The following is a 16,472-nucleotide window of genomic DNA, read 5'->3' on the forward strand; positions in this document are numbered from 1 at the left end:
TTACTATTTGAATCCCCAAAGAGGGGAAAAGGACGGGTGGTGAGTAGTGGTGATATTCTCTTCCCACCAGTTGGAAGATCCAGTTAGAAATATCCTGGGGGGGGCGCCTGGGTGGCTCAGTCGGTTGAGCGTCAGCTCAGGTCATGATCTCGCATCCATGGGTTTGAGCCCCGCATGGGACTCTGTGCTGATAGCTCAGAGCCTGGAGCCTGCTTTGGATTCTGTGTGTGTGTGTGTGTGTGTGTCTCTCTCTCTGCCCCTCCCCTGCTCACGCTCTGTCTCTGTCTCTCAAAAAATAAAATAAAACATTAAAAAGAAAAGAAAAAAAAATCCTAGGGAAGAATTATGATTGGCTTGGCTTAGCTCCTAGACCAATTGGATCTGTTCCTGGAAGAAAGAAGGGATGGGTGTTAGACCCAAATCATAGCCACTAACTGGTGGGTTATGCAGGTTTTAAAGGAGCTCCAGAACCCTCTAGTCTGGGAAGCTCTTCTCTGCAGTCTGTTTTTTTTTTTTTTTTATTGTACCAATTATAGTAATCATGATGGCTTAAAATGTGCCAGGCACTGTTTTAATTGCTTTGCAGATATCATCTCAATGAATCTTCTCATCGACCCTCTAAGGAGGTTTATTATCCCTGTTTTACAAAGGAGGAAACTGAGACACGAAGTAGTTAAGTAGTTAGGCAGCTTGCCCAAGAGGCAGACCTGGGCTGGGAGGCCAGGTGGTCCGGCCAGGAATGCCATGCTCACTGGCATCAAAGCTGCCTGTCTGGAGAGAGCCACACACTCCACTATGAAAGATCCGTCACAGCTGCCTGTGTGGCGGCAGTGCTCAAAGGTGTGGCCACTAATGGTGTGGCTTTCCATCTGTGAGCATGGGTGAAGGACTGGGTGAGAGGTCCCCCAGATTCCTGCCATGCTTGCTGCCCGTGCTGGGGAAGCTGGCTTTGATCTGCCTCTGGGCCACTGGGCACGGCGCTATCTGTCCATCTAGCCCTCTGCCAGGCAGCCTGGCCCAGACTCCTTCTGCCGCATTTTTGCTTCTCACCAAGTCTGCAGTCAGTGACCCGAGCCCTGCATCAGGAATCAGAAAAATCATATTTTGAATTTTGCTTTGTTTTGTTCTGTGTTCCTGGTCCTGGCTCTGTCCCTAACAGAATACAAATAGCAATATGTTCAGTTGTTTGTCTGGGTTTTAGGGAAATTTGATTCATTCTGACAACTGTGTAGTGAATTTCTTCTCTGAGCCTGACTATGAGGACAGGGTTATAGCAATAAATGACAAGCTGACTCTGCCCTATAACAATTTAGGCTACTTTTATTTTTAAAATCCTTATCTCTAAACTGCTCCATTCTGGATCAGGCAAAAGTTTTCTTGATGGTCTGGGTCGCTTCAGTTTCTGACCTATGGGCCACAGTCAGTCTAACTGCTCTAAAATACTGCTTTCATCCACAACTGGGAACTGTTTTTTTTCTCCTAGGACTAAATCAGACCTTTATTTGTTTACTTATTTTTTAAAGTTCATTTATTTATTTTGAGAGAGAGAGAAAGAGAGAGAATGTGGGGGACAGGCAGAGGGCAGGGGGAGAGAAAGAGAAAAATCCCAATCCCAAGCAGACTCTGCATTGTCAGCACGGAGCCTGAGGTGGGGCTCAAACCCCTGAATGGTGATATCATGGCCTGAGCTGAAGTCAGAAGCTTAACCAACGGAGCCACCCAGGTGCCCCTAATTCAAACCTTTCAATCAGATTCTGTTTATGTCTGATAGTCTTCCCCCTTTACCAACCCCACCCGCTGAATTGATTTGCTCCCTGCACTGTTAACCAGCAGGAATTAGGCTTGTCTATTACTGCCCTCTAGTCCATATCCCTTCTTTGGAATGTCCCTTATCTGCAGTTCTTGGTAGGCTTAGGCAGTCATGTTTAAATCACATGATTTGCCTTCTGACCATAGCTGATTGGTTCTAAGTGATCACCTGACCCAGGCATACCCATCCACAGGCTAAGCTGAGCCAATCAGCGTCTGCTTCCTCCATATGCTGCCCTAAAAGGCTCAGAGAGCAGATGATGATGGCCGGCCCTGGAGCAGGAGGGTCTTGTGGTGTCAGAGTGTAAGCTTGCACCAAGTAAAATCTTAGGAAGGGAGGGAAGCAGGAGAATGGAGCATACACAGAGAGAGGGGCAGAGGTGAGAGACCACCCATGAGGCAATGCAGAGGGAGAGGCAGGGAGGAGAACCTCCAATTTACCAGGTTGAGCCCTCTCCTGTCACTTTTGAAGTCCACTTCCTAGCCTTGGCTGTCTAATATACCTTTTAATAGAGTCTTAGTTAAATTGAGCAAGTTTGACATGGCCTGAACTTCTTGCAACCAAACTGTGACTAGAATGTCAAAATATTTCATCCATTCCATCACTATCACATCATTTATTGCAACAATAAAGTGCAGATATTCCACCTATCCCCAATGGATGGTAAGACCTTTAATTCGTCTTTATATCCCTCCTATTCTCCCTTGCCTAGTACATGGTCTGCGCTCGGTAAGAGCTTGAGGAAGGAATGAAGGAATACTCATCTCTGAATTTCTCGGTCTCGTTTTCCAGCCTCCCCCATCTGGCCCCATATCTAACCTCATTTCCCACTACTCCTCACTACACACCCTACGCTGTGGTTAAACCAGTCTCACCGAGACATCCTACCATTTCTCTGGGCCTTTCCTCACGCTGGAATGCCCTCCTCCCTCTTCGCCTGTTTATCCTTCTAATATCACCCCCCTCCTTCTGCATTCATTCCTCAAATATTTACTGAATGCCCACTCCGCATTGGGCATTATGCTACATGCCAGGGTACGGCGGAGAACAAGACAGATAGGCTTTCCTTCACCATGTTGTTAATTGTCTTACGAACTTCCTCCAAGAGCGCCCCAACTCCCACTCCTTACCTCCCTCCTCTCTTACCTCTTGCAAGATTAGTTCCTAGTACCTCACACTGCTGTTTGTTAACAGTTTCTCTTGAATTTGTTTGGTCTCTCCCCACCCCCACCCCCAGCCTCCTCCTGCAGGCTCGATTTTATGTGCCTTGAGGGCTGGAGCTAGAATTTTGTACTTTTTCTATTTATATTTAGGTGGCTCAGCACTGGGGACACAGTGGGCACCTAAAAAATAATTCTTCACCGCTTGCCTGCTTGATTGAAATTGTCTCCTGCCCTCTTGGCCTGGAAAATGGAAGGACAGAGAGGTATTTGTCTGTCTTTGCAATCCCAGGAATAAACATCAGCCTGGGTTTCAGCTGATCCCAATAACCCTGGCCATAAAGCACCATCTAAATCCAGGGTAGAGATGAACAAATAGAGGTTTTATTTGTTCTGTTTAGTCCAGGGTACTCTGGGGGAGGGCTTCACAGACCTCCTTGCCACAAACCTACGCTAACAAACAAGAAGCCACTTCTTTGGCCTCCTGTACAGCGTCCTCTTACCTACGAGTCAACTCCCTTGTCTCTGGCCCTTCTGAAAGACACCTTTCAGCTCTGCATCTTTACTGGGTGGGAGGGGAAAAAAAAATAGGGGCGCTAGATTTCATTCTCTCCCAGACATAAGCAAAGGTGGTTCTTCCCACACCAAGCCCAGCAAGCTCTCACCACAGAATTTCTCTGCAGAAAGAAAGTGCCTTTTTGAAACACAGAGTTACTCTTTCAACTCAGGAAGGGGAAAAAATAATCCACCGACCAACCCCCAAACCTACACTTGGCCAAAATCCTGAGTTCAATGACAGGATTGGAGTGAATCACTGCTCTTTGCTCTGATTGTGTCAGCAACAGACAGCTGAGAGCTGTCTCATCCTCCCAGCAGAGGCCTTATGCCATATTTGCGCCTAATTCTGATTCCCTTTTTGCTTGTAAGCAGCGCCATCCTAACTAATGCAGGACAGGGATTAGGTTCAACCCATCTGGTTGAGTCCAGGGACTGACAGTTCTGAGAAAGAAGCTGTTCCATCACAAGGGGCTGACCTCTTGTGTCTAAAGCTCAAGCCCAACTCATTCTAACTCTGTTGCCAGTTTGAAACACTCTACAATGCCTTCAACATGAAGTCTTAGCTCACAGGGATTCTAAGCTCTAGACAACAATAAGTAGAACTTTTCGGGGCACCTGGGTGGCTCAGCTGGTCGGGTGTTTGACTTCGGCTCAGGTCATGATCTCGCAGTTCGAGTGTTCAAGCCACGCATCGGCCTCACTGCTGTCAGCACAGAGCCTGCTTCGGGTCCTCTGTCTCCCTCTCTCTCTCTGCCCCTCCCCAGCTGGTTCTCTCCTTCTCTCTCTCTCAATTAATAAATAAACTTAAAAAAAAAGTAGCACTTTTTGAACACGTCTTCCTAAGTGCCTTGCCCTCACTGTACATTATTTATACGTTATTTCATTTGATCCTAAAACAACCCAAGCACCCCTATGAGGTAGGTACGACGGTAATCTCTATTTTATAGATACAGAAACTGAGACCCAGAGAAGAATCTCTGTTTTACAGACATAGAAACTGGCATCCAGAGAAACAGACTACCTCGTCTATACCTACTACATGATGGAGACAGGACGTAGACCCAAGCCAGGTGATTCCAAAACGGGTACTCTGCAACTCTATGCCAAGGGTTCTCTCTTCATCCTCATCCTTCTAAGGAGTCCTCATTCTCCAAAGACTGAAGGAAATTCCATCCCCTTCCAGATATCTGCAGTCTCCCATGGCCTTCCCTAATCTGACTTACCTCCTTTTACCTGTTAGCACCTCTCAGGCCATTCTGAAATAAGCATTCATTCATGCAGCAGATATTAGATGCCTACACTAGGACTGTTGTATTCTATATAATCATGGACTCTGTTCTAGTTGAGGGAGGACAGACATTAAAGAATATAGGGGGCACCTGGCTGGCTTAGTTGGCAGAGCATGTGACTCCTGATCTCGGGGCTGTAAGATCGAGCCCCACATGGGGTATAGAGCTTACTTTGAAACAAAATGGGGCACCTGGGTGGCTCAGTTGGTTAAGCACCTGACTCTTGATTTCGGCTCAGGTCATAATCTCATGGTCGTGAGATCGAGCCTCATGTCAGACTCCATGCTGAGTGTGGAGCCTGCTTGGGATTCTCTCTGTCCTCTCTTCTGCCCCTTCCCTGCTTGCACATGCATGCTCTCTCTCTCTTTCTCTCAAAAATAAATCAACATTTTTTAAAAAAAAAAGAGTATAAGTACATGACACTATATGCATAGTAGGTGACAGTAAGTGTTAAAGAGAGAAATAAGAAAGAGAAAGAAGATTGAGAATATCTGAGAAAGTGTAGACTTTCAGGCAGGGTGGCAAGGGTGGGCCTTGCTGAGAAAATAGTACCAGACTTAAGATCTATAGACATGAGAACGGCCATGTGGGGCAAGGGCATTTGAAATGGAAGGGCAGCTGCAAAGGCACTGGGGCAGGAGCGTGCCTGGTATGTTCCAGGAACAACAAGGAGGCCAGTGTGGCTGGAATAGAGTGAGTGAGGGAAGAGCAGTTGTAGATGAAGTGAGAGAGAAGAGGCCAGGCTCCGGAGCCTTGCAGGCCACTGGCAGGGTGTTGGCACTCATTCTGAGTGAAATGGAAAGCCACTGGAGGGTTTTGAGCAGACATGCATTTTAATAGTGTCTCTCTCGTGGTTGTGTTGAGAGCAGGCTGAAAGGGGACAAGGTCGGGAGGCTATCTATAATCCACGTGAGAAATGATGGCAGCTTGGATGGAGGGCAGTGGTGACAGCAGTGAGATTCTTGATGTATTTTGATGTTAACTCAGTAGGACTTCCTGACAGATTAGAGATGGGAAGTGAGAGAAAGAGAGGAGTCAGAAATGACACCCAAGTTTTTGTCCTGAGCATCTGGAAGATGGACGCTCTATCGAGATAAGGGTGGAGGGACAGTTTGAAGGAGGGCTATCAGGAGCTCAGTACCGGATACGATAAATTTGAGATGCCTATCCAAAATCTAAGTGAGTAGGTGGATAAATACACAGTTGTGGAGTTCAGGGGAGAGATCTAGCTGGAAACACAAATATGGAAGTCATTAGGGTGTGGATGGTATTTTTTAGGCCACAAATATTGAGTGAAATCATCCAGGGAGTCAAAGCAGCTAAAGAGGTGAGGTCAAAGGACCACGTCCTGGGGCACTCTAACATTTAGAGGTCAAAGAGATGAACAGGAACCAACTGGAGACTAAGAAGGAACAGACAAGGAGGTAAGAAGCAACCCAGAAGCGTTTCAAGGAAGAGGGAGAGATCACTTGTATCAGATGCTTCTGACTGATCAAGTAACAAGAAGACCGAAAATTGACCCATCGGATAAATAGAAGAAATGCTTAATTAAATAGTTGCCTTGTTTTGTTTAGATGTGTATTCACCTTGACTTCTCAACAGATAGCAAGATTGGGAAGAACAGGGATCGGTTCCTGTTGCTATTCTGTACCTGGTTCCCTTCCCCCCACCATGCCTCTCCTTCCCCTCCTCCAGTTGACCACCTCTACCCCTACACCCGACCATTTGCTGGGGTCTGGAGGTTGACTTACCAGCCAAGGGAATCTTGGCCCTGAGCTGAAGCACTAGGACAATCTCTAAGGCAAGTCACTGCTTCCAGATTTGGCAAAGGGAGTAAGATGCCGCTACCACTTTAAAGAGAAGAGGATGAAAGGGATAAACTGAGGGTGGTAGAAGGGGAAGATGGAGACACTGATATAGAGGGAAAACAAATTTTGCTTTTAAAAAATGCCTGTAGCAATTACTGTTGTCAGGAAGCAAAGGAATTTATCTTGGGGCTGCATGGCTCCTTGACTTAGACAAAGTCATGAATGAGCCTTTTCCAGTTGGCTCCATCCTGGAGCCTCGACTAGGGTAGGGGTTGAGAATTAAATTCCTCTGCACTGAGTTTTTCCCCGGCAGGTGAGGAAGACAGGCGTGTCAGAGCCTGGGAAATGGGAGAAGAGAGATGGGAGAAAGATGGCTGGCACAGAATTCCCAGAGGTGGGGCGAGGCTGAGGAACCTGTTTTAAGAACAGTGAGGTCTAACACTAATTTCTTTGAGCTTTTTGTTGAAGTAATAGTAGATACAGAGGGAAACGTGGATTTTCACAAACCCACATAACCTGCACTCAAGTCAGGAACCCCAGGAGCCCCCGTCATGTTCTCCTCCAATCATGACTCCACCCAAGGGCAATCACTATCCTGACTTTGAACAGCACAGACTAGTTTTGCCTGTTTTTGTACTTTATACAAATGAGTTGTGCCTTTAGCATCTGACTTCTTTCATTTCACATTGTGTTTGTGACGGTCATCCATACTGTTGCGTCCAGTCCATCTTCCATCCTCACTACTGTAGACTATTCCATTATATGATTGTAATGCAATTGATTGATCTCTTCTGTTGATGGGCATAGAAATTGTTTCCATTTGGGGGCCATTACAAATAGTGCTGCCACAAACGTATTTGGACGTGCCTAGTGTTCACTCCCCCACTCCCAACAGTTTATTTGGAAAATTTTCAAATATAGAAAATAGAAATAGGGGTGCCTGGCTGGCTCAGATCGTGGGGCGTATGCCTCCTGATGTTGTGGGTTGTGAGTTCGAGCCCCACGTTGGGTGGAGAGATTAAAAATAAAATCTTTAAAAAAAAAGAAAGTTGAAATAATCATATAGTGAACATCCTCTATATGAATCACTTATATTATAAACTAATATTGTACTAAAAAGTTAATATTGTACTATATTTGCTCTGTCATGTATCTATCCCTTTACCCATCCATGAAGCCATCATTTGCCTCCCCTTTTGATGCATTTCAATGTAAGGTGCACTTTCCCTAGCGTTATACTTCACCCAAAAACATTTCAGTATATATATATCACTGACAAAATTTACTATTTATTCTTTGAGGGAAAACTGTACACAAAGTAAAATGCATTCATGTTAACAGTATTATTATTCAATGAGTTTTTGAAATGCGTGCATCTGTATAACCCAAACGTCTATCAAAATATAAAATATTATCATCCAGAAAGTTCCCTGTGCCCCTTCCCAGTCAATGTCCTCCCTGCACAACCATAGTGTTCTCATCTTTTTTTTTTTTTTTTACCATAGATGAGTTTTGCCTGCTTTAGAACTTCATGTAAATGCAATCATACAATATGTACTCTCTTGTCTAAAGCTTCTTTCATTCAGCATAATATTTTTGAAATTCATTCATGGTGTTGCATAAGTAGTTTGTTCCTTTTCATTGCATGAATATATCACAATTTGTACATCTTCCTGTTGACTGACATCTGGGATGTTTCCAGTTGGGGCTTTATGAAGAAAAATACTATTACCATTCTTATACTAGTCTTTTTGTAGACATACGCTTTCATTTCTCTTGGGTAAATACCTAAAACCAAAATTGCTGGGTCATAGGGGTATGTTTACTTTCATACAAAACTGCCAGACCTTTATTTCAAAGTGCTTACATGTTTTTACACTCCCACTAACAAAATAAGAAAGTTAATATTGTTCAATCCCCTTGCTAACGTTTAGTATTGTCAGTCTTTTTAATTTAAGTTATTCTGGTGGGTATATAGCAGTACCTCATTTTACATTTGTTTTAATTTGCACTCTTTCTGATAATTAATGATATTGAGCACGTTTTCAAGCACCCACTGGCCATTCATCTATCTTCCCTTGTGAAGTGTCTGCTCAAATTGTAGCCATTGTTTTATTGGGTTGTTTGTCTTTTTTGCTCTTGAAGTATAGGTGTCCTAAAGTCCTAAAGGCCAATGCTTTGTCAGATAAATGCTTTCTTTACAAATAATGTCTCCCAGTCTATGGCCTGCCTATTCATTTTCTTGAGTGTCTAAAAAAAAAATCTTTGCTTATCACCAGGTCATGAAGATGCTGTCCTAGCTTTTCTTATAGGAGTTTTATCCTGTTAGTTACTACACTTAGCTCTATGATCCACCTCAAATTCATTTTTGTATATAGTACAAGATAATGTTGTAAGGGATATCCAGCTGTTAGCATCATTTATTGCAAAGACTTTCCTATTAGATTGCTTTGGTACCTGCCAAAAATTAAATGGCCACTTAAGTGTATTTTTGAACTCTTTATTCTATTCCATTAACCTAATGGTTATCCTTATGATAGAATCATGCTGTCTTTTTAAAGTTTATTTATTTATTTTGATGGGGGTGGGTGGGAGCAGAGAGAGGGAGAGAGGATCCCAAGCAGGCTCTGCACTGTCAGCGTGAAGATCAACACAGGGCTCAAACCCATGAACCCATGAGATCATGACCTGAGCTGAAACCAAGTCGGACGCTCAACCAACTGAGCTACCCAGGTGCCCTGCGTACTGTCCGATTACTGTAGCTTCAAGGTAAATCCTGAAATAGGATGAGTTCTACACTTTTTTTTTCTTTCAGTATTGCTTTGGATATTCCAGGTCCTCCACATAAATTTTAGAATCAATTTGTCATTTAAAAAAGAAGGTGGCTAGGATTATGAAGGAGACTTTGTTAAATCTACATACCAATACACTGGAATTGACTAATAATACCGAGTTTTCCAAGCTATGACATGGCATATTTCTGCATTTATTAGGTCTTACTGAATTTCTCTCAGCAATGATTGGCAGTTTTCAGTGTATAGGACTTGTCTTTTGTTAAATGTATCCCTAAGCAGTGTATGTTTTTGTTTGTTTTTTATTTGAGAGAGAGTGAGACAGAAAGAGCACAAAAGGGGAGAGGAGCAGAGAGAGAATCCTAAGCAGGTTCCGTACTATCAGCGCAGAGCCCCATGTGGGGTTTGGTCCCACAAACCATGAGATCATAACCTGAGCCAAAATCAAGAATCATACACTCAACCAACTGAGCCACCCAGGTGCCCCTGTTTTTTGATACTATTGTAAGTGGAATTTTTTTTTCCACCTGTATGCTGCTGATATACAAAAATACAACTGATTTTTAAAATAATAGCCCTGTATCGTGTGAAGTTGCTAATTCTGGTTATTAGTTCTGTTGTAGATCTCTTAGTAGTTTTTTTTTTTAAGTTAATCTCTACATCCAACATGGGGGCTTAAACTTACAACCCCAAGATCAAGAGTCACAGGTTCTACCAACGGAGCCAGCCAGACACCCCCCTTGGTATTTCCATATAAACAATCATGTCATGTACAAATAGAGTACTTTTTACTTTCCAATCTTTATGTCTCCCGTGCTACTGCACTGACTAGGATCTCCAGTACAATGCTGAATACCAAAGGTGAGAGTATACTTGCCTTGTTCCTAAGCTTGGGGGGGAAGCATTCAATATTTCACCATTAAATGTGATGTTGGCTCTAGATTTTTCACAGATATGCTTTTTCACATTGAGAAACTTTTTTTCTATTCCTAACTTGCTGAGAGCTTTGTCATGAATAGATGTCGAAAACATATAAAGTTTTTTCTACCAGCGATTATCTTTTTTTCCTTCTTTTTGTTAATATGGTGCATTACATTGATTTTCCAATGTTAGACCAGTTTTGCATTCCTAAGAGAAATCCCATAGGTTATGATGTATTTTTATATACCATCAGATTTTATTTGCTGACATTTTATTATGAATTTTTGCATCTATGTTCATGAGAGATACTGGTTTTTAACTTCCTTCCTTTGTTCCTCCCTCTCCCTCTTTCTTTTTTCTTTTCTAATGTCTTTCAAGTTTTGGTATCAGGGTTACACTGGCCTCACAAAACAAATTGGAAAGCATTCCTTTATTTTCTGGAAGAGTTTTTGTAGCATTGGTAATACTTTTCTTAAATAGTTAATAGAATTCATGAATAGACCATCTGGGCCCAGAGTTTCCTTTGCAAGAAGTTCTTGATAATGCATTGTTTATTTACTAGCTAAAGGGACATTCAGGGGGTGCCTGGGTGGCTCAGTCAGTTAAGTGTCCAACTTCAGCTCAGGTCATGATCTCATGGTTCATGGGTTTGAACCCCACGTCAGGCTCTGTGCTGACAGCTCAGAGCCTGGAGCCTGCTTCAGATTCTGTGTCTCTCCCTCTCTCTCTGCCCTTCTCCAATTCGTGCTCTGTCTTTCTCTCAAAAATAAATAAACATTAAAAAAATTATTTTAATAAAATAAAATAAAGGGACATTCAGATTTTCTATTTTATCTTATATCAGTTTTGGAAGGTGTAATTTTCAAGGAATTTGTCCATTTCCTCTACATTGTCTAATTTATTGGCATAGACTTGTTTATGACATCCTTTTAATAGCCTTTTAATATCTTTAGCACTGTGATATGCCTTCTTTTTTTCCTGATATTGGTAGTCTGTCTTCTCTCTTTTACTGGGGGGCAGGGGGAAGGTGGTCAGTCTGTCTAGGGGTTAATCAATTTTGTTACCTTCTCAAATAGCCAGCTTTTGGCTTTGCTAAACTTATTATTTATCTGCTTTCTATTTTATAATTTCTGTTCTAATTATAATTTCTGTATCATTTCCTTCCTATCATTTACTTTAGGTTTACTTTGCTCTTCTTTTTCTAGCTTCCGAAAGTGAAACTTAGGCCTTTTTTTCCCAATATTAGGTTTTACAGCTATAAATACATCTCTAAGAACTGCTTTGTTTCATCTTGCAAAGTGTGGTATGTTTTATTTTTATTATCATTCAAATCAAAATATTTTCTAATATTCTCTGGGATTTTCGTAGACTTTTTGTTATGTAGAACTGTGCTGTTTAATTTCCAAGTATTTGGGGTTTTCTACATACATTGTTATTGATTTGGAATTTAACTCCATGGTTGTCAGATAGCATACTCTATATGATTTTAGCCCTTTTGAATTTATTGAGATTTGTTTTATGGCCCAGAATGTGATTTACCTTGGTGAATATATCAAGGGCACTTAAACTTGAAAATAATGTGTATTCTGGTGGGTACTTTGTTCCATAAATATTTATTAGATTGAGGTGGTTCAAAGTGTTGTTTGAATCTTTTATGTATTTACTGATTTTTGTCTAGTTGTTTTTTATAATTGCTGAGAGAGTGGTGTTAAAATGTCCAACTACAATAGTGTATTTGTGTATTTCTCCCTTTATTTCTGTCATTCTGTTAGTTTTTCCTGCATGTATTTTGAAACTCTGTAATGTATGCTTATTATACCTTCCTGGTGATATTTATTATTATGAGGTTTCTTTTTTAATCTCTGATGATAGTCTCCATCTTAATACTTCATTTTATATTAATTTAGCCACTTCAACTTTCTTATCCTTACTGTCTGCATGATACATCTTTTCTCATCTGCTTCCTATCAACGTCTTTTATGTGTCCCTCATAGACAGTATTGTTGGGCCGTGCTTTTCTATCTGGCAGATTGTGCCTTTTAATTGAAGTGATTTAGACTAGTAACCTTAATGTAATTACTGATATGGTTGAATGTTGGTCTACCATTTTACTATTTTTTTTTCCTCTTTATCTCCTGTTGTTGTTGTTGTTGTTGTTGTTGTTGTTGTTTCCTCTGTTCCTCCTCTCTTGCCTTCTTTTTGGGCTAATTGAATATTTATTAGAAATCTACCCTCATCAATTAGCTTTTTTGTTATACTTCTTTGCATTTTTAAGAAGTGATCACCATAGAAATATAATATATATCCATAACATTTCAGTCTATTTAGAATTAATATTGTGCCACTTCATGCAAAATATGTATTAAGTGTTACATCTATGTAAGTTAAAAACCTCACAATACAATGTTAAAATGTTTGTTTTGGGGGCACCTGGGCGTCTGACTCTTGATTTTGATTCAGGTCACGTTCTCAGGTTTTGTGAGTTCAAACACTGCATGGGGCTCTGTACTGACAGCATAGAGCCTGCTTGGGATTCTCAGTCTCCCTCTCTCTCTGCTCCCCACTCTCAAAACTAATAAATAAACTTAAAAATAATGTGTCTAAATTCTATTTTTAAAAAAATGTTTGCTTTGGGGCACCCGAGTGGCTCAGTCAGTTGGGCATCCGACTCTTGATTTTGGCTCAGGTCATGATCTCACGGATTGAGCCCCCACATCAGCATTGTCAGCACTGAGCCTGCTTGGGGTTCTCTCTCCTTCTCTCTCTGCCCCTCCCCTGCATGCCCACGAGCTCTCACCAGAAAGAGAGAGAGAGAGAGAGAGAGAGAGAGAGAGAGAGAAAGTGAAGCTTTAAAAATGTTTGCTTTAAACATTTATAAGTATTTTAAGAAATGGAGAGGAAAGTGATTTCTTATATTTATTCTTTTTTTAATTTGTGTTTATTCATTTTTGAGAGATAGAGACAGAATGCGAGTGGGGGATGGGCAGAGAGAGAGGGAGACACAGAATCTGAAGCAGGCTCCACGCTCTGAGCTGTCAGCACAGAACCTGATGTGGGGTTTGAACCCATGGACTGTGAGATCATGACCTGAGTTGAAGTCAGACACTCAACCGACTGAGCCACCAGGCGCCCCTTATATTTATTCTTATATTTACTATCTCTGGTGCTTTTCATTATTCCTGAAGATCCAAATTTTGACCTGGTATCATTTCCTTTCACTCTGAAAAAACTTCCTTTAGCATTTCCTGTAGTGCAGATCTGTTGTCTATGAATTCTCCTAGGTTTTGTTTACCCATAAATGTCTTTAATTTTAAACGGTTTCTTGTCCAGGACTATGCTGTAGTGCCCTTCTGTTTCCCACAAGACTTCAGGAAAGGCTGTTTCACAAAGAGCCTGGTTACTGGAGTCTTGGGGAGCATGGGGAGAAAAGCATCCGCGGGGGTAAAAAGCCTCACAACTAGAGGGGCAAGACGGAGAATCACAGCAGCAGAAATTGAGAACAGAGATGATGCAAACTATCCTTCTCTCATCGTGGAGCACCCCAACGTTTACGCAAGCCTTCAAACCTCTCGTGTGTCTGTTAGAGGAAGAGTAACCCCAGAAACACGGAGCATGTGAGGACATTCAGGTTACACAAAAGCCAAGTTTAATTCAACTTGACAAGTATTATTAAGTGTGTGATGTGTACTTTCAGTTCTTTGGGCCTTCATTAGGACTCTTCAGAAATCTTACTTTTCAGCTGGGGAATGTGCAAACTCAGCGGAAAGACTCCCTTCCCATTGGCCTGTGGGCTCAGCTGACTCCATGACTCTACCTGGGAAGTTGCTCACTAGCCAGAGGCTGCCAGATGTGCCCCATAAACTGGTAAACGTGTCACAACAGAGAGGGTTGAAAAAAGCTTCCTCTCACCACCAGTGACACTAGGGAAAGAACTTTTCCTGAGACGTATGTCACTCAGCTCCCCAAAGCCAGGCGTGCCTGGGGCGCAGGGTGTGGGAACTTCTTTCTAGCTCTCCCTGGGAAAGATTCAGGCCCAGTGCAGGCCAGGGCTGGGGTGAGACAGGAGACGCACTCGCCTCCTGTGTGAAATTGAAGAGGCCGCCACAAATCTCAGAAATCAAGATAAATACTATTTTACTGCCACGCTTTTCTTTTCTTTTTAAATTTTTTAAGTATGAAATTTATTGTCAAATAGGTTCCATACAACACCCAGTGCTCATCCCAACAGGTGCCCTCCTCAATGCCCATCACCCACTTTCCCCTCCCTCCCACCCCCTATCAACCCTCAGTTTATTCTCAGTTTTTAAGAGTCTCCTATGGTTTGCCTCCTTCCCTCTCTGTAACTCCCCACCCCCCTTCTCCTCCTCCCTGGTCTTCTGTTAAGTTTCTCAGGATCCACATATGAGTGAAAATATATGGTATCTGTCTTTCTCTGTATGACTTATTTCACTTAGCACAACACTCTCCAGTTCCATCCACGTTGCTACAAAGGGCCATATTTCATTCTTTCTCATTGCCATATAGTACTCCATTGTGTATATAAACCACAATTTCTTTTTTTTTTTTTTAATTTTTTTTTCAACGTTTATTTATTTTTGGGACAGAGAGAGACAGAGCATGAACGGGGGAGGGGCAGAGAGAGAGGGAGACACAGAATCGGAAACAGGCTCCAGGCTCTGAGCCATCAGCCCAGAGCCCGACACGGGGCTCGAACTCACGGACCGCGAGATCGTGACCTGGCTGAAGTCGGACGCTTAACCGACTGCGCCACCCAGGCGCCCCAACAATTTCTTTATCCATTCATCAGTCGATGCACATTTAGGCTCTTTCCATAATTTGGCTATAGTTGGAAGTGCTGCTATAAACATTGGGGTACAAGTGCCCCTATGCATCAGCACTCCTGTATCCCTTGGGTAAATTCCTAGCAATGCTATTGCTGGGTCATAAGGTAGATCTATTTGTAATTTTTTGAGGAACCTCCACACTGTTTTCCAAAGCGGCTGCACCTGTTTGCATTCCCACCAACAGTGCAAGAGGGTTCCCGTTTCTCCACATCCTCTCCAGCATCTATAGTCTCCTGATTTGTTCATTTTGGCCACTCTGACTGGCGTGAGGTGATATCTGAGTGTGGTTTTGATTTGTATTTCCCTGATGAGGAGCGACGTTGAGCATCTTTTCATGTGCCTGTTGGCCATCTGGATACATCTCTTTAGAGAAGTATCTATTCATGTCTTCTGCCCATTTCTTCACTGGATTACTTGTTTTTCCGGTGTGGAGTTTGGTGAGTTCTTTATAGATTTTGGATACTAGCCCTTTATCTGATGTCATTTGCAAATATCTTTTCCTATTCCGTCGGTTGCCTTTTAGTTCTGTTGATTGTTTCCTTTGCAGTGCAGAAGCCTTTTATCTTCATGAGGTCCCAATAGTTCATTTTTGCTTTTAATTCCCTTGCCTTTGGAGATGTGTCAAGTAAGAAATTGCTGCGGCTGAGGTCAGAGAGGTTTTTTCCTGCTTTCTCCTCTAGGGTTTTGATAGTTTCCTATCTCACATTCAGGTCCTTTATCCATTTTGAGTTTGTTTTTGTGAATGGTGTGAGAAGGTGGTCTAGTTTCAACCTTCTGCATGTTGCTGTCCAGTTCTCCCAGCACCATTTGTTAAAGAGACTGTCTTTTTTCCATTGGATATTCTTTCCTGCTTTGTCAAAGATTAGTTGGCCATACTTTTGTGGGTCCAATTCTGGAGTCTCTATTCTATTCCACTGGTCTATGTGTCTGTTTTTGTGCCAACTGCCATATTTTTCTTTACAAAAAAAAAAAAAATTAAGGTGAAAAAGCTCTACGATGAACCAAATATTAAAATTTTCAATAAGTCAGTGCAACTCTGCAATTGTATAATTCATATCACTTGCCCTCTCCTGGTCCCACCCATGCTGGGACCTACCTTCACTTAAAATATTGGTGTTTTGTTCATCATGGATCTTTTTGCATTAATTTTGATTTAAAAAAATATTCCAGTAAAATGACATTTTTCTTGATTACTGTGGTTTTGGGTGCTCTCTCAAATTTTGCACTTGCTTTACCCTGGTACCAGCCCTGAACATCTTTAAGAACCTCTTTAAAATCTCCCCTGCCACT

At 42.1% G+C, this 16,472-nt stretch overlaps 1 long non-coding RNA gene across 6 annotated transcripts in view; it reads right to left on the minus strand.

The window, feature by feature from the left end:
- Positions 1–239: 239 nt before the first annotated feature.
- Positions 240–16,472, minus strand: part of LOC113604335 (uncharacterized) — a 43,014-nt gene continuing 26,781 nt past the window's right edge. For 5 of the 6 annotated variants that reach the window (XR_008293415.1, XR_008293412.1, XR_008293416.1 and 2 more), the window contains one exon: positions 240–7,656. This is a non-coding gene — a long non-coding RNA (uncharacterized LOC113604335). Of the gene's footprint in view, positions 7,657–14,638; positions 16,138–16,472 lie in introns of those variants that run through there. The other variant, XR_008293417.1, reaches the window with a different exon arrangement.

Source organism: Acinonyx jubatus, chromosome E2 (assembly GCF_027475565.1).
Source record: "Acinonyx jubatus isolate Ajub_Pintada_27869175 chromosome E2, VMU_Ajub_asm_v1.0, whole genome shotgun sequence".
Classification (NCBI taxonomy): domain Eukaryota; kingdom Metazoa; phylum Chordata; class Mammalia; order Carnivora; family Felidae; genus Acinonyx; species Acinonyx jubatus.